The sequence below is a fragment of the Macrobrachium rosenbergii genome, chromosome 40 (assembly GCF_040412425.1).
Source record: "Macrobrachium rosenbergii isolate ZJJX-2024 chromosome 40, ASM4041242v1, whole genome shotgun sequence".
Classification (NCBI taxonomy): Eukaryota; Metazoa; Arthropoda; class Malacostraca; order Decapoda; family Palaemonidae; genus Macrobrachium; species Macrobrachium rosenbergii.
In genome coordinates this window covers 31380572-31405654 of record NC_089780.1, presented here as the reverse complement: position 1 = coordinate 31405654, position 25083 = coordinate 31380572, and the positions used below count along the sequence as shown (strand labels likewise).

The 25083-nt window shown below is 37.0% G+C and overlaps 1 long non-coding RNA gene across 1 annotated transcript in view; it reads right to left on the bottom strand.

Moving 5' to 3' along the window:
• Positions 1-23417, bottom strand: part of LOC136826314 (uncharacterized) — a 70438-nt gene extending 47021 nt beyond the window's left edge. The window contains exons 1-2 of the long non-coding RNA XR_010849591.1: positions 23257-23417; positions 2946-3052 (exon numbers count right to left, since the gene is read on the bottom strand). This is a non-coding gene — a long non-coding RNA (uncharacterized lncRNA). The remainder of the gene's footprint in view (positions 1-2945; positions 3053-23256) is intronic.
• Between the last annotated feature and the right edge of the window lie 1666 nt (positions 23418-25083).

The window sequence follows — 25083 nt, the reverse complement described above, 5'->3', positions numbered from 1 at the left end:
AGTCCCCTTGTGCTGATATTACAGAGCCCAGTGAAGGAGAAGTTCCTGTGCTGTAATAATTTTGCCTCCTTTTCGACAGCTTTGAAGGAGGGCATGCAAATGACGATTTACCCGAGGATCTCTTAGCTTCCAACCAAGCCTCTACCTCCTTTAATGCTTTCTTGGAGGCAGTGCAGAGTACTAATTTGGGAAGGGAAGTGTCAGGACATTGTTTTCCCAGACGCAACGTGGAAGTCGGGGAAGAGGGGGCTGTCGGCTGAAAATGTTGAGGGTACGACTGCAGCAGAAAGTTGAGTAGAGAAGAAGGCACTGAGTCAAAGGGACTTTCCTCTTAACCAGAAAGAATCGGTTCCGTGCCAAGATCGTCCAGGAGTTGAGGAGGAACAACTTCTTGACCCCCAGGAATACCAAGGACTTTGCGGACTACCTTTTCTAGCTTCTCTTCCAGCAGACTAGACTCCTGGGAAGGTAAAGATGAAGCCAAAGGAGCAGACACTTCCTGTGTAGGAGGAGGAGGAGGAAGAGGCCCGGGCACTTGAGGCAGACCTTTCTGGAGAGGGCTAGGCATCTTGACTGCCCTAGGTGACCTGGGAGGGAGCGTCTGAAATGTATCTTCTTGATCGGAACCCCACGCTGAGTAACCAGGTATAGAGCTAGCTGTCCTTTTCTTAAAGAGTTTAGGAACCCTAGGGCAGGAATTATCAGAAGATTGCCTCTTTAAGGGTCGAGAGGCATGATCTCACTTGCGATGACGAGGAGGGGAAGGATCTGAAGAGCTGGAAGATGAAGAGACTGAAGATGAACTGCTGCTACTCTCACCTGAAGAACTTAACCTTAGGCAGTGATGCTTCGACGACGACCGTCTTGACGAAGATTCTGGAGACACGATCCTGCGATGTCGGCGATGGCGAGAAGATCGACACGTCGATGGAGAAACTATGCGAACTTGCGCGTCCACAACTCTCCGGGCCCTTGCAAGATTCACTTTTGCGACTCCCCGAAGCTTTTCAACGCTTCAACGACGAGTCAAGCTTACTACTTTCACCACCAGGACTAAGGCTTTCCTGTGCCTTAGAGGACGAGCCTGCTCATGGGCAAGAATTTCTGACCTTTTCACCAGCGCCGGACTGTCTTCTAGCCTTAGAAGAGAGCGGGACAGCTGCCTTTGCTCAAAAGAGTCAGAAAAACGAGCAGACTCGCCTGAAACACGATCACGAACAACCACATTGTTATCACCAACACTGACGTCATCACCAACGCTAACGCTCGGACTATGGCGCGAACGCACTAAACTTAAGACCAACTCCGTGAAAACGTTCATTTGTGCTTCCATTTGAGTTCTCAAAAGAACGAATTCTGATTTATCAGCCTCGAGGCTGGGCTTGGCTTTAGGGAAAACATATTGGGAAGCTGGTGAAGAAGAGGGGGGAATATGAGGGGAAAGAGCAGTGGTAGAGGAGGGGGTAGGAGAGGAGGAAGGAACAGCTGGTAAAGGAGATGACGCCAATGCCACCCGCGAAGAAGATAGCCTAGCTTCCTTACGCTTAAAAGCTTTCCTATCCGTATCCTTAACCAGCTTTACCTGATGGGAACTGTACATTTGCCAAAACTCCTGACTCCATTCCATACACTCACTGCATGTGTTCTCCTAGGAACATTCCTGACCCCTACATGCCGTACACAAAGAATGGCGGTCGTACTCAAGTTTAACCAGTTTGGAAGAGCACAAATTCCCTGCGCAAACTCTAGATCCAGAGAAACTGGAATCCGACATAGCTACCAAATTCACAGAGCTACACTAGCTAGATTAACAAACAGGATATTGAGTACTTCCCCAAAGAGAGACGCCAGAAAGAAGCGCAATGAGATGAAGGAAACCAAACAGTTTGAGCCGAACGGACGCGCAAGATGCGTTCACAATACGCCCGAGATTGAAACTGACCTCGTTTACAGGGTATGTCGCCTTCCACGCCATCCCCACCGGCATCCGGTGGGGTTGGGTCTCCCGCTAATTATATCAGCGTTCCAAACAAAGTTTGAAAATTTATATCTCGGACGTGTCGAATTTTAAGAGATAAAAGCTTTTAGTGTTTTGGTAAGTCATTATAATGAAATTGTAATTAGATTGCCACTACAAGATCCTCACTTCCCATTAAATTACGTCAGGTTTCCTTGCACACTACCTTCATACAATTCAAAGTCTACAATATTTAGGAAAAATCCTCCAATCTACACAACTTACCACAATTGCCATTAAAATATGGCTTACAAATACCAATACAAAGTCCTACCAATGCTATTCTGTCTCTTCCATAGCAACTGACAGCAAACCGATGGTTTTCTTGAACATACCTTAAGTCCGGCTTTCTTTCCTGTACCTCATACTTTTCAATCATTAATTTATCTTCTTAACTTTAAATTTTATTTGGCTCCATCTATCAGCCCCTCCAGGAATGTAACATAAGTGTGTTGGTTATATTATAAAATGTCTAGTGAAGAATGATGAAGCAAACAGGGCAGTACACAAACATTTCTACAATACTGTACCAAGTTTACTTTAAAACAGAGCAGAAAAATGTGTTATACTGCCTTAAAAATATTCTGACATCTTCATAAACTGGTCTATGAAACCAATATGGAACCAATTTTGACCCACAGACCTTAACATCTACAGTATGCTTGGCAGAATACAACATAAGAATTTGTATCTTTAAGGTGAATCCCCATAGACAAGAAAAAATAACCAAGCCCAGGTCCTGTGATAAAACATGCTCTCCACCTAGAAATACCCTCCTGGAATGGCTAAAACTGCTAATATGACATTTTATGCTCTATTACCTGATGCCACAATTAAATTACAGCTGGTTAAGAAACATAATACTTTTTTTCAAGATGAGTGCCAAGGAAACAAAAAGTAAATATTTCAACAGACATCTGATACTCACTCTTGCAATGCTCGTGGATCATTCTGCATCTGTTCTAGGATCATCCGCATGGCTGGGTCTTTAAGAATTTGTTGAACCTCTGGATCAGCCATAGCTCTCTTCCGTACCTATCAAGAAAACACACACCTTCTTAAAATTCTTGATGAAACTGATGATGTTTGCATATTTTTTATTTTGTTATTCAACGTCTAAAAAGAGTTACAAACACAAAACAGACAACAAAGTTTTTTAACCCTTAAACGCCAAGTGTCTATTTACAAAAGTGTCTCCCGTATGCTGGCGGGGTTTGAGTTAGCACCGAAGCAGAAAATTTTTTTTTAAAAATCACAGCATGCTTAGTTTTTAAGATTAAGAGTTCATTTTTGGCTCCTTTTTTTCTTATTGCCTGAAGTTTAGTATGCAACCATCAGAAATGAAAAAAAATATCATTATCATATATAAATATTGGAATATATGACAGCGCGAAAAAGTCATAATTGTATATAAATCACGCTGGAGCAAAAGAGTTAAAGCTAATAAGTTATTTTTTCGTTGTATTGTACACTAAATTGCGATGATTTTGGTATATAACAAATTGTAAAACGATAAAAGCAACACAGAAAATATTATCACAAAATGATGCATGAATTCGTAATGTGTGGACGTAAAAACACCATAAATCAAAATATTGTGCTAGAGACTTCCTGTTTGTTGCAAAATGAAGGTAAATGATTGAATATTACTAGAATGTAAGAGTTTTAGCTTACAATTGCAGTTTTCGACCATTTCGGTTGAGTTAAAGTTGACTGAAGGTCGAATTTTTTCTATTTATTGTGATTTATATGAAAATATTTCAAAACTGATAAAAGCTACAACCATGAGTTATTTTTTGTTGTATTCTACATGAAATTGCACACATTTTCATATATAAAACTTTATGTAATGGCCAATAGAGAAGGGTGCAAAAATTACAACAAAGTGACTAAAGAATTTCTGAGATTTTCAGCAGAGTTAGCTGATGCTTTCTAGTGGGAGAAAAAGGAAATTCACGCATGCGCAGCTGGGTCACACTTGTAAATAAAACAACAGCGTAATCCGTGAACTCAGCAGAGTCAGTGCACACTGACGTAAGGAAAATTTTTTTTCAAAAATTCACCATAAATCAAAATATTGTGCTAGAGACTTCCAGTTTGTTGCAAAATGAAGGTAAATGATTGAATATTACTAGAATATAAGAGTTTTAGTTTACAATTGCATTTTTCTACCATTTCGGTCGAGTCAAAGTTGGCCGAAGGTTGAAATTTTGGCACTTATCGTGATTTATATGAAAATGTCATAATTGATAAAAGCTACAACCATGAGTTATTTTTTTTGTTGTATTCTACATGCAATTGCACACATTTTCATATATAAAACTTTATGTATTGGCTAATAGAAAACGGTGCAAAAATTACGACAAAGTGACTACAGAATTTTTGAGATTTTCAGCAGTTAGAGAGGACATAAGGAAAAAGTTTTTTTTCAAAAATTCACCATAAATCGAAATATTGTGCTAGAGACTTCCAGTGTGTCACAAAATTAAGGTAAATGATTGAATATTATTAGAATGTAAGAGTGTTAGCTTACAATTGCATTTTTCAACCATTTCGGTCGAGTCAAAGTTGACCGAAGGTTGAAATTTTGGCACATCGTGATTTATATGGAAATATTTCAAAACTGATAAAAGCTACAACCATGAGTTATTTTTTGTTGTATTCTACATGAAATTGCGCACATTTTCATATATAAAAATTTATGTAATGGCTATTAGAAAACAGTGCAAAAATTACGACAAAGTGACTAAAGAATTTCTGAGATTTTCAGCAGAGTTAGCTGATGCTTTCTAGTGGGAGAAGAAAGAAATTCGCGCATGTGCAGCTGAGTCACGCTTGTAAACAAAACAACAGCGTGAACAACAGCGTGATCCGTGAACTCCCAGCATCCCTCAAGGAGCGTGATTTAAAATTTTTCGCAAACTAGGCCTATAAGTATTTTTCCTCAAATATTTAAAAAAACTTTTTGTAGTCGACGTGTTTTATGTCCACTCGGCACCCGACAGACAATTTTTGTCGACGTAAAATACGTCCAGTCGGCGTTAAAAGGGTTAATGACTGCTCTGTTTAACCGAAAATCTATGCCATGTTCTGGAACGGTCCACTTTCACTTTCAGCTTAAATAATTTCTCCAGTGATTCAACCATTGCCCGGTACTTTCCATTGCCAAATTTTTATTTATTACTGTTTCTAGGTTTTGATCAGTAAAATGAACCCCCTCCTAATTTCTTGTTCATGACCTCACAAAAATGCTCCATGAAGTGGTGTCGTTCTTCTTCTAATGTTAATATGACCCACCCTCCCCTTCTGACTGGGAGTTTCCTCTTTATTTCACCCATGGATACAGCATTTCATTGCTAAGTCTGTGGCCGCCTAACACCATGGTTTAGTCAACATCATCTATCCATTTTTATAGAAATCTCATCTTGTGCTTCATTTAACTTCACTATCTATACTTGAGACTCTACCTTGTGTTCATCTCCCTGAAACCAGTCTGCATTAACTTTTGCTTTTGAATACTTCATTGTCTCCCAAACCTTATTTGATGTACAGTCGACCCACGTTAAGCCAGACCCCGTTAATCCGTATATCGGATAGGACGGACACCGAAGAGGGTCAGACGATTTAAAATACGTAATGTTCGACCACGATTTAAGGTAGTTACTATTCCTCTGCTCGTCACATACCGTTTTCCTTTTTGTTTACCAAAGGTAAATAAAAAACTTTTCATCTACTGTATATTTTTATTTTATATACTGAATAGTTCTGTATTTATACTGTGCTAAACTGAAATGCTTTTAACTTGTAACCAATTCAACCTGCACACAGTACATACTGTCATTAAGGAACGCTATTGTCTGGAAGGGTAGGGAGTATCGTAGCCAATCACTGAGAACCAAGTTTTACCCACCTGCTGCCTGACTGGCAGCTACAGTACGATGCTTTGTATGCTTTTTTTAGGAAAGAAAAGACATGACAAAGTATACGTTATGAAGACAAAACCTGAGTTGCTGAACAATACTTGCGTTTACGTGGCAAATGACATGAGAGAGAGGAAACTGCCAGCCAGTTCCCTCTATGCAGTGTAATTTTATCCTCGAGAGATTAAAGAGAATTTTCTTTTTAAAGGTATCTCAACACAACGTTAGTAAATATCTTCTGAAGCAAAAAAAAAAAAAAAATTTGTCGCTGAAGAATTTTGCACTCAAAGTAATAAGGAATTCATTCTATTCTTCATGTAATCAGGAAAATACACGCACTATTAAAAACTACATATTGTATTTAAAACACACGCACTTATGTATCTCAGACAGAATACAGCTAAAACCTGATTGGCTGGCTGGTTGCCATGGAGATCTGGTAGCCAATGACAGCCCTCTACTTCTGTTCTATTTATAAATGTGTCGTGGACGGCACTAAGTTTGAACGTTGCCCTGATCATGATTATTTGACTGCTGATGGTAAAATTACTCAGTAATTTGTTTTACATAATTATTTCTTCATGAAAACATGAATTCAACAATAATTTTAACTTTAATAATATAGTGATAAGAAAAATCCCACAACAGTGTGTCATGGTGATGAGTCACCACTTACATATCCTATTCCCAGACCGTCCTCAGATTTACGACTGCAAACTGATGACGACGTTAGTAACAATAAAAAACAACCCTCTCCAACACCGATATGATGAAATGTATTTTACAGTCTTACTTATCGTTAAAATTCACAAGTTGAATTACAATTATTTTTATCATTTATATTGTTGCGTTTTACGGAATGTTTTTGTTGAAAACAAAATGTGTTAGTGAACTTGTGGTATTAATTGTCCCACTATTTTATTACTGATGATCTTAATTATCTCAAAATCCATTAACAGTATATTAATATAAATAATAATAAAGTACAATGAACAAATAACTAAAATGAAAAAAACATGAAAAAAGGGAAAAAAATGTTTTTGCTGCAATAGTGATGTTTGATTATGCTCCTGACACCACAGTTCCAAAATCCAAAAAATTCCAAAAACTGAAACACATCTGGCCCCAAGGATTTTGGGTAAAGTATTCTTTTTACTTAGCAATTATGCGCTCATGTCTCGGCCTAGGCATCTACATATGTGGCTGAATTCTACCATTTTTATCATGTTTTACTCTTCATTTTTCATCTTTTACCATGAGCTTTAATTCAAACGTTTCTACATTGGTTTATTACTTATACTAAGACGGACACCCTGGCCCCCCTATTAGTCCATCTTAACGAGGGTCTGCTCTACAAGGTTTTTATTTTGTTAGTCCATATTTTGTTAGTCCATATTTTGCTAGTTCATGGCCCAGTACTGTAGTCTCCAGCAAAATGATATCCATTGCTGATGCTAAGTCAGTCCTCACTGAGTGTCTGTTCCTCCTTAGATATGTTTTCTAGAAATGCAAATCTGTTTTGACATTTCAACTGCAAAAGTGTCTTTCCAATCTGGCTCAGGGTTCTTACTTTTCAATTTCACAATTTCATAGTTTCTATTCATTCTTAGTATTCGTAAACCTGGATATTCTTAGCAACTACATATGCCCTGGATGGGGGCAATTTCTGAATTGTATCTATCCATGTAAGTGACAGAATCGAAAGGATTCCCTGGCTAAATACATTAAATAGCCAGTTCCTTGCTGACTAAGAGCTTGCTGCATATCTTTCGGTAAGGCAGCTGGAGTTATGCCTTGGTTGAAGACACCTCCTTTACTGTTGTCGTTATAGGTTGATCACATTGATTCACTTTCTTTTTGATAGCAGCTTTAACACATCAGTGTAGCCATTATTTGTTAATAACTGATGAATGTAGTCTAAGTTTGTTGTACAGGACTATCCATGATGTGGAATACATGAACTATCTTTGACATATGTGCTCATCTGGGGACTTTTTACATGTGTCTGGATACCCTCGTGCATTCAAGCAACGGACAGCATTCATTGCTTTTGTATACATGGGTAGTTTGGAATTGCCCTTCTTGCTGTTCAGCCAGTACATCAAGAACCAGTACAATCTTCTGCTAGCAGTACTCTGTGGTGAAGTTAAACATTGAGTTCCCCCTCTTAATGTCCTGGTTAATTCCACTGATTTCAAAAGAAATATATAAAACACAAAATGTTTAAAGAAATCAACATTTTTCATAGCTATGCAAACCAGAGCCTTTTATAACAGGAATATCCTTCAGCATGAGCTGCATCAGCTGTTGAACTCAGTAACAAGGAAGTTAACTGGTGTTTAAGGGTGGTGAATGGGGGAATACTCCTCACTCATCTACCAATAGTAGCCAATTTTCTTTTAGCCAGAGGACCAAGTGGGATGGTTGAGATGAGCTTAAGTGCATATAACGCTCTGGTTTGTAGACCTATAAAAATGCAAATTACTTGTAAAAATTTGTCACTTGTTCCAACAGGAATACAAACCATCTCCCTTTTATACAAGTGATGACTTATCCACCAGGTGGGAGGTAGTCCATGTCAATTGACTGAAGTTGAATATCACCCAAATGTGGCATGCTCCTGGTTGGGCTGAAATCAGGGGATGTCGAGGGTCCTGTAATTTTCAAATGTCTTGTGAAATGGTTGACCAGACCTGTAGGGCCCTGGGCCAGAGTACCTTGCATTATGGAAAGGTACTAAAATGTGGAAAATGCAATGAAGAATCATGAAATCCCTTGTAAGGGAATTAAAGATGGAAGGGAAAGCAGAGGGAGATGCATGACCCAGCTAATACTTCAACCTAGATGGTGATCCTGAATGGAACCGGGGAGAGAACACTGTATTCATTGCCCAGGCTAACACTACACTAAAGTACTTGGGCAAGATCCTAGTCTGTCCAAGCTGAGTTGGGTGCCTAAAGAACTTCCAGAGCAACCACCACAGGTTCCAAGAAAAATCTAGAGGCCTGTGGGTGATGTCTCTGGTAGAATGAGGAAGGGAAGCCTACCACCTAGACACCTACCCTCATTGCCCGAAGTCATGCAAAGTTCACCTGAGAGGGCCCAAGGCACAGTGAGTGCCATCTTCCTCAGTGGATTCAAACTTGTTGGGTACCTCACAAAGCCAGAGAAGGAAGGATGTTCCTGGACACCTTCTATGCTAGTCTAAGACAAAGAATAGAAACAGGTATTCCAACCGAAGAGCCCAGTCCATCATGAAGTATTTTATAACTCGCAATGGGTTAAGAAGCATCCCTTCAGGAACCACCAACTGAAGTCTTGGTGGGAATGGTCAGACAAAACTCTTAAAACTCATGTCACTAGAGAGAGAGAGAGAGAGACATACCTCATTGCTACTCTTTGCAAGACCGTGTTGGTCAAACACTGTCTTGAGAGAGACATATATAAAAAGGCTTTGCCTAATGGTTAGTTAGGTGAGAAAAATGTTACTGATTGCAGCTGACCACAAGCCACAGAACATAGCCTGACACAAGATAGTCTCAGCAAGGGTGAACGAGTAGTCCATGACCTGCTGAATCAACAATCTGATTGGAAAGAACTCCAGTCATAAAATTCAGCAGCACTCACTTACCAGCCACAAGAAGAAACAGGTTATATGGCAGAACACTTAGAATCCAGATCATTCCCAAGATAATGGAATATAGTTTCTATTACCCTTGGGGAATAGGATGGGAGAACAGGATACTGGAAAGTATTGTTTAATGTGGAAGCCATGAGACTGAGCACAGGAAAAAATAAAAACCCAGCCCAATAGTGTGTTGAACCATCAACTCATGCACCCACAAATACCACAATGCAAAATGAGAGCAAAGCCCTCCTCTTTGCTAAGCTAGGTACCCCTACGGCTGTGCCGTAACATAAGCAATGCTGAGTAACCCACAAACTATTCTCAGAAACCTGCAAGAAAGCAAAACTCCCTGCATTCCCCAAAACATTAACATGCAGATGAGGAGAGTCCTGCTGCCAGAAGAACCCCCCATGAACAATCTTGAAGTATTCTCTAGCCCTCCTTTGACACATCTGTAAACACAAAGCATTTTGGGAGAAGGGAGAATTTGTTCAGTTCCGCCTAGGGGGTTCCTGTTGGCCCGTCACCACACTACCACTTCTGTGATTTTCACCAGGAGAGAAGGGTGGTTATGGGAACTGGAGTGAGAGAGCAGGAATCTGCCTGTGCAAAAGGGTTCTTGCAAGAAGACAGGTGGTAGAGGGCAACTCACCAAGGCCAACATGGCTGTTTTCCAGGACAGGAATTAGCACAAATACCTCCCTGAGTTTGCTGTGCTTATGAGCATACCCAAGTACTTGTCTATTAACTGGGCATGAGATCCAACCTCCATCCATTTGCTTTACCTGTTTAAAGGAAGTAGAAGGACTCTCTCCCAGAGCATAAGCCCATGAGAAACCCACTGACCAGGTGACCCTTGTAGTGTATACTTAGCATAAGTCTCAGATGACATTGAAGTGGAAACCTAGTAACCACCTGTACAACTATCTTTGGTTCAAAACAGTTTCAAAATTGACAGACCCACATCAGACAAGAATAATGAAAAGTTAGTTCTGATACACAGGTACAGTACTCAAACGTACATGTTTCTCAAAACTGTCTAAGCATGAAGTCATTCCCTTTGATGAGCTACCAAACAGCTTGTGCCATTCCATCTGAAGAGACTATGTAGTCCTAGTGTCATTTCACTCATATGAGGCAACTGTGAAATTCTTTGGAGACTGGTCACTCATGACTTCTAGCACCTTTCTCTATTAACTATTTAAACCTTGTTGGCAGGGTTAGCTATCCTGAGAATCTGAAAGGGAAGCAAACACAGTATCTGTGTCTTAGAGATGGAAAGGCAACAGTCTTGTTAAGACTACAGTGTTCTTACCCTGAAGACTGAATTATCCAAGGCTCAATTGGTTCTTAGCCATGTAAAATAAATCTAATCCTTGGGGCAGCCCTAGGAGAGCTGTTAATCAGCTCAGTGGTCTGGTTAAACTAAGGTATACTTTTTTCATTCTTTATCCCCATATTATTACCAAAGGTAAGATAAGCAACCCTCTAAATGTGGCAGCCAAAATAATCCGCCACACCCATTCCATTGTACTTCGCCCACCTAGCTGGAAGAGGATGTATGGGCTAAAAAATATTCCTTCCATTCCTGAAGGAAAAAGGTTGGGCTACTGATCTGGGTTTAGGGCACCAAGTTTCTTCCCAAACCAAGAACCTGAAGGCCTAACAGCACCCAAAGGTTTGGCTATAGATCATTTGGCTCCCACTATGGGTTGACGATATATTGAGCAGCAGAATAGAGAATGTGAGACTTCTGCCCCAATCCATTACTGACTCTACATTTATCTCTGAAAGGGATACTAAGGAATTAACACCAATCTGATGAGGATTCTTCTTTCCCTAAGGATAGGAAGAAAGAATGGAAGTGTTCAACTGCCACAATGGGGAGGAAGAGAAAGTCTACAACTCCTTCCTGCCCTTCATTCTAGCCTTCCTCTCCATGCAAGAACCAACAGGCTATGATTGTAGTTTCTGTCATGGAAGGAACTATGATTGATGCCACTAAGGTATCCTCCATACAGATAGGAATGCCGTCAGCCTGACTGCTGAATAACTGAAACTCCCCAATCCACAGATTGGAAAGTTAACCTAATCCAAAACAACATATGCAGAATGCAACCACAACAGTCAGAACAACTTCTTTGCCTTCTGAGTGACCCTTCAAGAACTTTGTTCAATAAAGTTCATGACAGGATGGCAGTAGTTACATAATCAGGGTAACCAAGAGCCCAACAATCTATGTACCAACTCTGCTGCAGGGTTTACTGAAAGGAGGTAAGGCCCTTCAAAAGTGCAAATTCCCAAGGAAAAAAGTTGTACTTTTGACACAGAGGCACACATAATAGCCTCAAGTTCTCTAAAAAGGGCTTAAGGAGACATATCTTGGAATCGGGATTCACTAATCCATTGACTTTCTCACAATAATGATCTGGATCAAAATGTAACCTCTTGAAATCACAGTAGAAAATGCATATACTACTGTTTGATCAGTCAAAACTGAACTTACAGAAGCAAACATGTTTGCATGTTTTAGCACGAACTAGATTGTCTCATGAGTGTAAAATCACAGAGAAAGCAAGCAGGAACTGTCCTCTATATCTGTGCGGAATAAAGCCTACACACGCCCCCAATAGAGAGGGTAAGACAGCTATCCAATCTTCAAGACAATAAGGTAATATCATATAAAAGACCATCCTGGTCTGATGCAACACAACAGCATGCAAACCAATCCCCAAGTACTTGAGCACTGTAAACGGTCTGTCATACACCAACAACAACCCAACATCCATTCAATCTGATCACTGTATGCACAATGAAGGGAAGAGGTGGCATTAACTCAACAATGCCTAGAATGGCAAGGAAAAAGCCAGTGCACATGCATGAAGAAGTTCAAGGTCACTAAACTCTCCCTACACTGACAAGATTTGGTGAAATGTGGTTCACACATCCGTGATACTTTTTTTTTGGCTTCTGTAGTAGATGCTAGTCTTCTGCTCCCCAATCATTCCTGATCTTGTTGGAGGTTACAAATTCAGGCAATGAATCCACTTCCCTTCACTCCTATACTTGGTTGCAACACAGTGAGAAGACAGGGGCTAAGAATGAGAATGCACACTGCTCTCTGGCACGTGGGAAACTGAGTACACAAAAGGCGGGAAAGACCTAAGGAGACCTCCCTTAACCCTTAAACGCCGAGCCTCTATTTACAAAAGTGTCTGCCGTATGCCGGAGGCGTTTGGGAGTTAGCGCCAAAGTGGAAAAAAGTTTTTTTCAAAAATCACAGCACGCTTTAGTTTTTAAGATTAAGAGTTCATTTTTGGCTCCTTTTTGTCATTGCCTGAAGTTTAGTATGCAGCCATCAGAAATGAAAAAAAATACCTATCATATATAAATACTGAAATGTATGACCATAAAAAAATTTCATACATAATTGTAAACAAATCGTGCTGAGCAAAACGGTTAAAGCTAATGAGTTATTTTTTTTTCTTTGTATTGTACACTAAATTGCGATGATTTTGGTATAAAACAAATGGTAAAACGATCAAAGCAACACAGAGAAAATATTATCAAAAAAGATGCTTGAATTCATACCGCACGGACATAAAAAAAGTTTTAAAAAAAAATTCACCATAAATCGAAATATTGTGCTAGAGACTTCTCGTTTGTTGCAAAATGAAGGTAATTGATTGAATATTACTAGACTGTAAGCGTTTTAGCTTACAATTGCAGTTTTCGACCATTTCAGTCGAGTTAAAGTTGACTGAAGGTCAAATTTTTTCTATTTATCGTGATTTATATGAAAATATTTCAAAACTGATAAAAGCTACAACCATGAGTTATTTTTTGTTGTATTCTACATGAAATTGCGCACATTTTCATATATAAAACTTTTGTAACGGCTATTAGAAAACGGTGTAAACATTACGACAAAGTGACGAAAGAATTTCTGAGATTTTCGGCCGAAGTTACTTTTATGGACGTAAGGAAAAAAGTTTTTTCAAAAATTCACCATAAATCGAAATATTGTGCTAGAGACTTCCAATTTGTTGCAAAATGAAGGTAAATGATTGAATATTACTAGAATGTAAGAGTTTTATTACAACTGCATTTTTTTTACCATTTCGGTCGAGTCAAATTTGACCGAAGGTTGAAATTTTTGCACATCGTGATTTATATGAAATATTTCAAACCTGATAAAAGCTACAACCATGAGTTATTTTTTGTTGTATTCTACATGAAATTGCAGACATTTTAATATATAAAACTTATGTAACAACTAATATAAAGCGGTGCAAACATTACAACAATGTGACGAAAAGAATTTCTGAGATTTTCAGCCGAGTTACAGCACGCGGAGGTAACGAAAAAGTTTTTTCAAAAATTCACCATAAATCGAAATATTGTGCTAGAGACTTCCAATTTGTTGCAAAATGAAGGTAAATGATTGAATATTACTAGAATGTAAGAGTTTTAGCTTACAATTGCGTTTTTCGACAATTTTTGGTCGAGTCAAAGTTGACCGAAGGTTGAAATTTTGGCACTTTTCGTGATTTAAATGAAAATATTTCCAAACTGATAAAAGCTACAACCATGTGTTGTTTTTTGTTGTATTTACATGAAATTGCACACATTTTCATATATAAAACTTTATGTAATGGCTAATATAAAATGGTGCAAAAATTACGATAAAATGACGTAAAGAATTTCTGAAATTTTCGGCAGTTATAACATGGACGTATGGAAAAAGTTTTTCAAAATTCACCATAAATCGAAAATGAAGGTAAATGATTTAATATTACTATAATGTAGGAGTTTTAGCTTACAATTGCGTTTTTCTACCATTTCCGGTCGAGTCAAAGTTGACTGAAGGTTGAAATTTTTTGTAGTCGATGTACGGTACGTCCACTTGGCACCCGACAGACAATTTTAGTCGATGTACAATACGTCCAGTCAGCGTTTAAGGGTTAAGTAAGAGTGCTTAGATGGCACCAGCTCTGGACAGGATGTGTACACTGAGTGAGGTGATGGTTCTGGTTCTATGCCCCCCAAAGGAGAGCATGAGGAATAATCTGATCTGTTGCTAGATTACACACAGTCTAGAGACCATTCACACAAAATGAACATGTTGCACCTACCAACCCCCTTTCAACTCAGAGATACTGGGAGAGGGGCTACCCTGAGCTGCAACACGCACCTGGTAAACAGACCCAGTACCGTTAAAGCAAAGGGGATGCACAGATCCATCCTAGTGTGAGGCCAAAGGCTCACAGGAGGACAAGAAGGGAGCAGTCTGTCATCTATGATGATCCCATGCCAGTGATCTGGCACCTCTGCTCACCTGCAATGAAGAAGAGCACACAAGGCAAGTCATCCTAGACTTCTTACACAAAAACTAAGACTTTCCCATATTCCTCCTATGCAGAGGAAGTGAGTCTGGGGTAAGGAGGAGGCAGACGAAGGTGAGCTTGAAAACAATGATGACAAGGAATGAGATAAAAAAGGAATAATGTTTCTTCACTTTCCCCGGTACACCTTGCTTGTCTACCACACCAAAGACCATGTCTGGGAGACACTGAAGCATCTGCTAGAAAGTCAGCTACTGGAAGAACTGCAGCAACGATAGGTCCAATCCTTGATGCAGAAGCTATAGGGACTGCAGAAATAGCAAGCATGTCAGAAGAAGACTTATCTCCCACCATGTACTAGAGGAACCCTGTCTAGGATGGGCTACCTTTCTCACCAACCTTCCTCCACTGCAGAGAGGACCAGATTACATATGCATCACAGGAAAAGGTCAGTACAATCTTTACCCTTACAAACGAGCAATACTTACGTGGGTATACAGATAAGGGGGCAATGAAGCAACCACATGGCTGCCCAAGTCCCATGCACCAGTACTGGTCATATTTCTTCACAGTGAAATAAAAACAAGGCCAAAGTGATGCAACATACTATCATAAGGTACATGGTACACAATAGAAGCCAATACAATTGCAAAGCAATGAGGGTAGCAAGTTACTCGGCCAGTCAAATGAGCACACACGGAGTGAGTAGGAAATAATTCTTCTCTGTCTGATGGCCAAAGAAAATGTGGTTAGTGTTGGTAGGTCAGCGAGGCTAATCCTCCACTCTACCCCATCAGCACCAGTGAACTATCTTGTTACCAAGTTCAATACCTGATCCAGCTCACAATGAAGGAGACTATTATGAAAGATAATGGTCTGTATTCCTGTGAGAACAAGTATAGATTTAAAGAATATGGTTTACCTGTCCTACAGCAGAGGTGTGAGGTCAAATGCATAGAAAACCAAGATTTATAAATGGAGCACTGACCTCACATGCTGAGTTTACTGCTCTTCTTTTTCCTGCTTATATGGGATTAATATTTTTTCAGCCAACTTCATGTTTGCTTGTACTGTCATCCTTACATAAATGTGGTAAACTTCTACCATTACAAATCAGTCCTCACAAAATGTCTTACAAAACAGATGAAACCAGTCAGGATTTATGGTACTGTATCCTGAGTATCCCTAAATTAATTCATAGCAAAGATTTAACATTTTCCTTTAAAACTAATGCAAATTCTAAAAATTGTTCATATGCCCACAAATATTGGCTAACATTGCATTTAATTATAGAGAAACGGCTCAGGATTTAAATACTAGAGACATAAAGACGTATTCTGTTTGTGTGAAGATGAACTGAAAAACAGGCAACTGTGTTGCCTGTGATATTTTCAATGATGATAATCTTTCTTTATTAAAAATCCACAACTGTATCAATAAATCTGACTAACGGCAAAAGGCGAAAATTTGAAACAAAGACTTTCAAACACCTGAATAATGTTCCTCCTGTGCTTACATTAACAAAAACAACGACTGGGCAGTTATCTTTATCTAAGAAAAATGCTCCTTCTCTATTCTTATTTTTAGTGTAAACACTGAGGAGGAACACCTTTCTGGGTTAAAAGTCTTGGTTTAAAGTTTGTAACTTTTGCCAACAATACAAGTTGTTGATATAATTGTGGATACTTAATGAACAATAATTTCATCAAAACATTGTGCATTTCTTAGCTCTGATAATCTTGTCAGCATTTTTAAATTTCTACATTCAGACCCATACCAAAATTTGAATAAAAAAATTATTACTAATATAAGTAACAGAATTAATGAATAGTAATCTCATATAATTTCAATATCAATATTGGGAATTCATAGAATGGACAAAAAACCGATCAAAAATACTGAGGACAAAACTTATAATAATCCAAAACTTTCAAAGTATCATCTTTTGAATAAAAAAGTTGAAGGATATTCAGAAGAAATATCTCTTATTACCTGTAGATATGGGTAATAGTAATTCTGCATTTGTATAAAAAAATTCTATGGAGTTTTCAAATCAGAACCAGAATCTTGTAATAACTTCTGTGGATGCAATATCTATCTAAAAAAATGTTAATAAAACATTTGTAGACACACTCAAGTCATATAAAATGGCACCTTTCTTGTGTACCGTGTCAAAATTTCATAAAAGTCCTACTAAATTTATATGCTATATAATGAACTCAGACAACTGCATTTACAAAGATATGCTTAATTTAATTCTGATAAACTTTCTTATTGATAACACAAAACAATAATTGGATTATTAAAATAAATTATTAGACACAATTCAATTGTGTAAAAAAAAATCTGGGGTCCTGGGAGTTCGGTCATCTTTGACTCAAATTTAAATGGTCGAAAAAACACAATTGTAAGCTAAAACTCTTACATTCTAGTAATATTCAATCATGTACCTTCATTTTGCAATAAATTGGAAGTCTCTAGCACAATATTTCGATTTATGGTGAATTTTGAAAAACTTTTTCTTACGCTCGTGGTAACTCAGCGAAAATTTCATAAATTCTATCGTCATTTTGTCGTAATTTTTGCACTGTTCTATATTAACCGTTACATAAAGTTTTATATATGAAAATGTGTGCAATTTCATGTACAATACAGCAAAATACAACCCATGGTTGTAGCTTTTATCAGTTTGGAAAATTTTCATATAAACCACGATAACTGCCATTTCAACCTTCGGTCAACTTTGACTTGACCAAATGGTAAAAACGCAATTTTAAGCTAAAACTCTTACGATCTAGTAATATTCAATCATTTACCTTCATTTTGCAACCAACTGGAAGTCTCTAGCACAATATTTTGATTTATGGTGAATTTTTGAAAAACTTTTTTCCTTACGCCCACGCCAGAAATTCTTTTCACACGTTGTCGTAATGTTTGCACTGTTTTATATTAGTCGTTACATAAAGTTTTATATATGGAAAACAAAGCAATTTCATGTAGAATACAACAGAAAATAACTCATGGTTGTAGCTTTTATCAGTTTTGAAATATTTTCATATAAATCACGATAACTGCCAAAATTTCAACCTTCGGTCAAATTTAACTCGAACGAAATGGTAAAAACGCAATTATAAGCTAAAACTCTTACATTCTAGTAATATTCAATCATGTACCTTCATTTTGCAACAAACTGGAAGTCTCTAGCACAATATTTTGATTTATGGTGAATTTCTGGAAAAAAAATTCCTTACGCCTGCACGTAACTCGGCCGAACATCTCAGAAATTCTTTTCATGTTGTCGTAATGTTTGCATCATTTTTACATTAGTCCGTTACATAAACTTATATGAAAATGTGCGCAATTTCATGTAGAATACAACAGAAAATAGCTCATGATTGTAGTTTTTATTAGTTTTGAAATATTTTCACATAAATCACGATAACTGCCAAAATTTCAACCTTCAGTCAACTTTAACTCGACCGAAATGGTCAAAAATGCAATTGTAAGCTAAACCTTACATTCTAGTAATATTCAATCGTTTAACTTCATTTTGCAATAAACTGGAAGTCTCTAGCACAATATTTCGATTTATGGTGAATTTTTTAAAAAAACATTTTCCTTACGCCTCGCGCTGTAACTCGGCCTAACATCTCAGAAATTCTTTCATCTCGTTGTCGTAATATTTGCACCGCTTTTATATTAGTCGTTACATAAAGTTTTATATATGAAAATGTGCGCAATTTCATGTACAATACAACAAAAAATAACTCATGGTTGTAGCTTTTATCAGTTTTGAAATATTTCATATAAATCACGATAAATAGAAAAATTTTTACTTTCGGTCAACTTTAACTCGATTTAAATGGTTTAAAACTGCAATTGTGCTAAAACACTTACAGTCTAGTAATATTCAATCAATTAGCTTCATTTTTCAACAAACGGAAGTCTCTAGCACAATATTTCGATTTATGGTGAATTTTTGAAAAAAAAAATTTTTTTACGTCCGTATGCGTTACTTAATTCATGCATCATTTTGTGATAATATTTTCTGTGTTGCTTTGATCGTTTTAAAATTTGTTGTATACCAAAATCATCGCAATTTAGTGTACAATACAACTAAAAAAATAAACTCATTAGCTTTAATCGCTTTGCTTACAGCGATTTGTATACAATTATATACAAGTATTTTTTTGCTGTCATATATTTCAATATTTATATATGATAATGATATTTTTTCATTTCTGATGGTTGCATACTAAACTTCAGGCAATGACAAAAAAATGAGCCAAAAATGAACTCTTAATCTTAAAAACTAAGCGCTGTGATTTTTTGAAAAACTTTCTTTCCGCTTCTCGCGCTTAACTCACCTAACGCTAATGCATACGGGAGATGTTTTTGTAAATAGGCTTCAGCGTTAAAGGGTTAATAAACTGACTGATAGTCATTTCCAATATGGTTACTTTATAACCTCGTAAACATACTTAAATATAGGAAGTCTTGGACCATCCATAGCATCATCTCAATACTGTACATGGTAATTTTAACTTGAAGGATATGTTACTCAGCAGAGGTGTCATCGAGTTCAGCAAAAAGATTTTGTACTCTATTTTTGGTTGCCATGGAGAAAAAAAAAAAAGTTATTTTTTCTCATGTTAAAAATTCTAGCTACAGTGTATAACAAAGCTACATAAAGTAGTTCACCTGATGTCCTCTATTCAACTTATTCTTAAAAAGTAGATTTTTAAAAGTGAGTGTGTCACACACTATTCATCTGACAATCACACGCTTAAAAATTCTGGCATGTTTAAACATATAAAAGCATTTCCTTACAGGAATTTTATTATAGTGATTTTGTTTCATTGCGTGAGCATGTGCTCTGAAACTCTAAGATCCAAGGCTAAAGATGTGTAATATGTGTACTAAAAATAGGAAATTATTATTAATGGTAAGTATACCAAGTTCTTTATTAAGAATTCTTTCATGGTTCCACCATGCTTCGTTTCATTGTATAAGGATTCTCCGTTTTATGGTTAAAAATATGCAACTGCCTCAGCCTACCTACCACAAGTTGGGATCATCACTAATGTTCTATCATACACCAATGGAATTTGGTGCGTCTGACTCAGACTAAATTACCAGTCACCATAACCTCACTAGGTTTCTTACACAAAACTTACTGTACTTTATCTATTATGGTTTGGTACTTAAATTCACATGTACTCTATTTAATGTATTGCTATTTATATTGCATTGCCTTCAAGGTAAGATTTTCTGTTGTATGTAATTATCTGTGAATGAGTGCCTGTTCTATATGTGCATCCTGTTAGGAAACACTACTCATGTACTGAGTTCCTCTTCACACCCCTCCCCCTCTTTGCATGACTACAAAACACTAAGCATGTACTGTGGTGCCTCTCTGTGTCTGTGTGTGTATACATGCAGATACATATATACACACACACACACACCTCACATTAAAAACTCCACACTTATATACCATAGCTGATTCCAGTATTTCTGCTTGCTAGGTATGTTTACAAGATATACAAAATACACAAATATCATATAATATAAAAAAAGACCATAAACATCTGCATGTGTGTTTTCAATTATGACACTTCACACTTACTGTGCACATCCCCTCCCTCCCTCCCCCTTCCCCCACTCCTCTCCAGTGCAGCATTTTTATTAGACATTTTTCAACTAGGTACAATAGTGCACCTATTACAGTATTGCAATGTTACACTCCAATTTTTCAGTCTGTGTGTTTGTGTATGCAAACATCACATTAGGGTAAAACTAACACTTACTGTGTGTTTTGGCTTCTCTCTCTCTCTCTCTCTCTCTCTGTTATTCTTCATACAGCATAAAAATAAAATCTTGACAGAGAGAGAAAGGCAAGCAAATGCCAAATATTTTACTTAAAAAAAAAAAAAAAAAAATTTTCTGAGAGAGAGAGAGAGAGAGAGAGAGAGAGAGAGAGAGAGAGAGAGAGAGAGAGAGAGAGAGAGAGGCGGGGGCAACAAATTGCACAGTAAGCACATAGTTTTCCTTAATACAATGCAAATGTATGTGTATATACACGCACACAATCAGACTGAAAACTGTAAGTTGATGTGCCACTAATAAATTACATTTAATTGTTTTCTAATACCTAAAACTTCTATTCCTGAACTCATACTGTATTATTTGCACTTAAGAAAATGATAACTCAACTATCACAGGCATTATAAATAGAATATTCTTAAGGTACAATATGTATCCTAAGGACAATATAGTACAGGATCAGACAATGGTAGTTTGTGTGTGTATTTATGTAATCATTTTATAATACAGGTAGTGTAAGCAGTTCCCTGAGGGTAACAAAAGAAAACTCGAGGGCGAATGGTAAGTGGAATATACAGAAGTACAGGGACCTCTTGTATGTTTATTTTGTCCATCACTGACTTCACTTTTACCATAACTCATTAATTTTTATTTTTTAAATGCTTTTATAATTTCTGTATGATGATTACTAAATCTGTTAAAATTTATAACACTGATCAATCACTGAACTTTTCAAACTATTACTACTTTCTATTTCCGTATTAACCCTTACAGACCAAGGTTAAAATATACAACAACACCACCCTTGACTGGGCAAACTTTAAGCTTGGCCAATTAAACAAACATATCACTGGAAAGAGGATCCCAGTAAGATATGCAAATGCATGGTGTAATGTACACATGAAAGACATTCAGTACTTTGTATGAACCTTTATATATATATATATATATATATATATATATATATATATATATATATATATATATATATATATATATATACTGTATATATATATATATATATATATATATATACATATAGTATATATATTACTTTCTTTTATATTTCATGTCCATTCATATACCTCCCCTAATGTATGAAATGTGTCATTCCTGTATGTACCATGTACAAAATGTAATAACTGAACCTCGCCCCCTCTGGCAGTATGGGACCACTCAGTATTAATTGCATGCACACAATTTGCACCTCTGTGAATTGCAACTCCACAAGACATTCATTAAGAACCTACTTTTTGGTATCTTGGTGTTTCCTTTATCCCCAACCCTTAGTGATAAGGACAGCACATTGAACACACACGCATGGTATAAAAATTAAAATTCAAAAAATTTTCTTGCACCTTGTACAAGGAGTTGAAAAGAAATATTTCCAACCCTGTGCAGGGCCTCTTTTCCAAGACACTTGTAAAAATATGCTAATTTCAGAAAGTTATATATGTTCTTTCAAATCATCTTTTAAATTTTATTTTGTAAAATTATAATTACAATTCACATATCATAACACATAAGAACTAACATCATTTATGGCCCATTCAAGTGATAGGAATGTTTTTGCACAAAATTCATTCAAATATTATGGTGCAAAATAATCATACATATGATCTGAACTGGAAAGTTTGATAAGCAATTATTGGGGTCAAAAGACCCTATCTGTCCAGTAAAGGTTAATTTTTTTAAAATCTGCCTTTAATTCCATAACTTGAGTAAAACATCAAGCAAAAAGGAGGCCATCATCAACAAAGGGATTAGGAAAACTAAACTATTTAAAAGGCAAAAAAAATGCTCTGATGAGAATCTGCTGGAAATGTGCTATGCAAACCAACTGGAGCTCTTCTTTTAATTACCTTCTAAGGTTTCTCAAATAGTCATGTTCATAAATACCATTGAGTAGATTTAATTTAGATGAAATAACTATTGTAATCTGTTCCAATCTGTTAAACTTACAAAAAATATACTTAAAAAAAGGTAAATCAATGATTTCATAGAGAGATATTTGGGTTAGTCAATAAGTTTTCATTCCTATTACAGGCTACCATCATTCCAGTTATTGATTGGCTGCCAAGTACCTCTAAGTGCATTTCCTCCAAGACAAAAAAACTGAGCATTATGCCTCAAATTTTCATAGAAAGTGAATAACAATTATGTAATAACATCACATAAATACAAACAACACAAAATGACAGACAGAAAGACTTATCTAATGAAAAACCCAGACACACACTGACTGTTTGTTCTGAGTGGAGGCAACAGCCAGTCTTTAGCTCAGTCCACCATTCTTTTGAAAAGTCCCGCATCTTTGATGTTCTTTTGTTATGTAATTAAAATGGTATTTAGAGTAAATTTTAACTTTTGAAAATATTTATGAATGTGGAGCATCAATAGTCTGAGTAACTACTGAATGACACAGGTGTCAACAATTATGAAAAAGTTCAAAACAATTTGTGAGTACTGTAATCCTGAGGGCCTCTAAAGCTGCCTATGATAGTTTCTCAAAAGACTTACCTCCTCAGGGTCACTGTTTGCAGCAAGCATGCATTCCCGAAACCTTCCATGGCTTCTTGGTTGTTAGGATCAATGTCCAAAGCCTTCTGATAAGCATCCTGTGCTTTTGTGAGTTGCTTAAGCCCTGATATATCTTGCCTTTTCTTATATGTCCTTTTACTGGAAGCAGAATGGAAACAAATGAAATATAAATGATTCTTTAGGATAGACAAAATCGTCAATACTCCACAATACTAAACTTTCATTTTTGTACAACTAATCCTATGTTAGTCTGAAAATGGTTACTTTTAAGTCATTTCCCACTATCAACATGCTTTAGTTTTCAATTACAGAAATACCTTTCCTTGCTACGTCAAATGGTTCCAAGCCTCACGTCAAGTTGAATAAACACTTTAAAAATTACCTAGACTCCCTATAAACCCTAACTCCCTATAAACCCTAAGTGCAACCACATACTACTGAAAATACACTAATTTGTCAATATTTTTTAATATTTTTACTCTTTAATAAATTTCTATTCTTCAATTGATGTAAATGTAAACAAAACCCCCCAAAATGACATTTTTATAATAAAATAAAGCTTTACATATACTGTACTTACCAAATAATTACATAGCTATAGTTTGTACTTTACACAGCAGCTCAAAATTCGAAATTTGAGGTAACGCTTTTTTGTTTTGGGTGTAGGTATACCACCCCACCCACTATCGGGGGAAGAATAGGTACAACATAACTAAAGAGCTCAATTTGTTTATGCTCTATGTCCATGAGAAGGAGGAGGGAGGGTTTCTGATCATGTAATTATTTGCTAAGTATATATAAAACTTTATTTTATTATAAAAATGTCATTTTTATATAAGTAACTTACACAAATAATTATACAGCTGAATCCCACATTGATTGGAAGTGGGATGAATGGACATATACTACCACAAAAAAAAACCCTGATATGGAGAAGAATTTGGAATAGAACATTAGCTAGCGTCTTGAAATGCTTGTTGTAACCTTACCTGATGACGGAGCAATGGCAGACGGTACTGCCTCAGGTCGTAGCTCCTCTCGACCTGTAGCGGTGTGGCAGTAGAGCCAAGGGTTGCCTCTATTGAGTGGGTGCTTTGCAACGTAAGAGGTTAATCGCAGGTTGCCAAAGCTAACAATCCAAAAGGGTCACATAAATATGTGGATCTGCCCTTGCCCTGGGTGCAGTACAATGGAACAACAAAGACCAGATAAAATTAACCTACACCACACAAAATTTTTAGCCCAAACCATAAAATACAGATTAGTGACACTCATGACTAAGTGTCCACCAGGGTTCCAAGAAGTACAACTATCCTTATTCAAGGAGAGTGGACAGAGGAAAAAGAAGGTGTTCCTCCTATCCTTCATCCCCAATACCATGCCAGCATTTTTCGTGATAATCGCGCTTCAATGTCCCGAAGAAAGTAAAACATGGCAAACACTGACTTGCAACCCAAATTGTTGTTTGCAAAATTGAAGAGTTTGAGACAGGCTACGCCTGAAAGCCAAAAGACGCCGCCACGGTTCTTATTTCATGAACTTTTACTTTACACATAGGTAGTAAATTATCTTGAACTCCCGAATGTGCTTCCAAATTACTGGACCTTAAAAAAGAATGATAATGTATTCTTGGACAAAGGGGCGGCTGGGGTTTTCACAGAACACTAAAGATTAGGGGCCGATCCTTCAGGTTTTTGCCTCTCAAGGTATACTCAAAGCTCTTACAGGACAGAGGACTTTCTTGATCAGATGGGCCTAGTACTTTGGACAGGCTCTTGATTGTAAAGGAGCGAGGCCAAGGGTTAA